At 35.8% G+C, this 1,625-nt stretch overlaps 1 non-coding gene across 1 annotated transcript; it reads right to left on the reverse strand.

The window, feature by feature from the left end:
- Positions 1-760: 760 nt before the first annotated feature.
- Positions 761-832, reverse strand: TRNAP-UGG. The gene has a single exon. It is a non-coding gene; the product is annotated as a tRNA-Pro (tRNA).
- Positions 833-1,625: the final 793 nt, after the last annotated feature.

Consider the following 1,625-nt stretch of genomic DNA (forward strand, 5'->3'; position numbering starts at 1 on the left):
GAGTCTTTGGAACCGGTGGATAGGCTATGATGACTTCAGGCTATTCAAATAGCATGACTAAGTCATACTCGGAATTTCTTTTTCATAAATCAATTTCTTTAGTATAACTCAGATCCATTTTCTCTTCAAACTTCAGATCTGATCTTACTTTCGTCTCCGGGTGACTAACTTCAGATCTGATCTTACTTTCGTCTCCGGGTGACTGAGAGAGAATTTGGGCCTGGCGTGCAACTGTTTCGGTCAACAATAAGGTACAAAGCGGATTGATTAAATGGGCTTGAAGTTCCATTATTATTAGATCTAAGATCTCTATTAGGTTTAGTGCACTTTGGTAGTTGCGAATGTTGCCGTAATCGAATGTCTTTCTTACCTAGCACTCATACTTGCAATTACGTATACGTCTATTAGGTTTAGTGCACTTTGGTAGTTGCGAATGTTGCCGTAATCGAATGTCTTTCTTACCTAGCACTCATACTTGCAATTACGTATACGCGAAAAGAGCTCGCTTTCGACTTTCTACCTCGACGTTTTGTGACTCATACTTGCAATTACGTATACGCGAAAAGAGCTCGCTTTCGACTTTCTACCTCGACGTTTTGTGTCCGATTGGTTCAGGAAAGGATCTGGCTATGATGACTTCAGGCTATTCAAATAGCTGACTAACAACACTAGACCAAATGCCTTTATAGTAGAAAGGATATACTTGAGAGACCTCTCACACCAGAAACGATAATTATTTTAGTACTTTTTTGCTTTTGGAGGGGTATTCCGAGAATCGAACTCGAGACCTCTTGCACCCAAAGCAAGAATCATACCACTAGACCAAATGCCCTTAGTATAGATTTTAAAAGACAAAAGAATGACAATTTCTTTTTCATAAACCTGATAATTAATTATTTTAGTGCTTTTTTTCTTTTGGACAACCTCTTGCACCCAAAGCAATAATCATACCACTAGACCAAATGCCCTTAGTATGGACTATATATTATGTTTTTTATGGAATGTATCATCATTATTTCATTTATTTTCTTTGTTAATGAAATCCATGAGAAATAATCATTATTATTATATCTTTTAGATTAGACCGCTGTTAAATTATTTACATACGGTTTCGACAATTACTGTATTGAGAAGAAAATAATGTAAGTTTTAGTTTGATAGTTCCATTTGAGACACATATCGTGGAATACACAAGTAAAGCAAATATCGAAAGTTAGGATTTGGGTAGGCATGCTTATTGAAAGTGGAAAGGCATGCCTATTGAAAGTGGTAAAGATAAAATGATATTAAAAAAGAGCATCATCATAGTTTTAACATGGAAGAATATACACTACGATGTTTGAATTGTTTTCTTTGAGGCTCATTCTTTTGAGAATTGAACTCGAGACCTCTCACACCCTATGCGAGAATCATACCACTAGACCAAATGCCCTTTCTAAAAAATTACAACATTTTTAACTCCTCAGTATATTTTTTTCTCTCAAGTTTGAAATCTATTTTCTTGAGCGGTTGTTGGACTATAAAACAAAAAGTTGATGGTCTAGTATGCGAGTGTTCAAATAAACTACAACCCAACAAATGAATCAAACTAATCCGTTTGGGTTGGGTTGGATTTATTCGGCTCA

This window comes from Cucurbita maxima, unplaced genomic scaffold, assembly GCF_002738345.1.
Source record: "Cucurbita maxima cultivar Rimu unplaced genomic scaffold, Cmax_1.0 Cma_Scf03621, whole genome shotgun sequence".
NCBI classification, from domain to species: domain Eukaryota; kingdom Viridiplantae; phylum Streptophyta; class Magnoliopsida; order Cucurbitales; family Cucurbitaceae; genus Cucurbita; species Cucurbita maxima.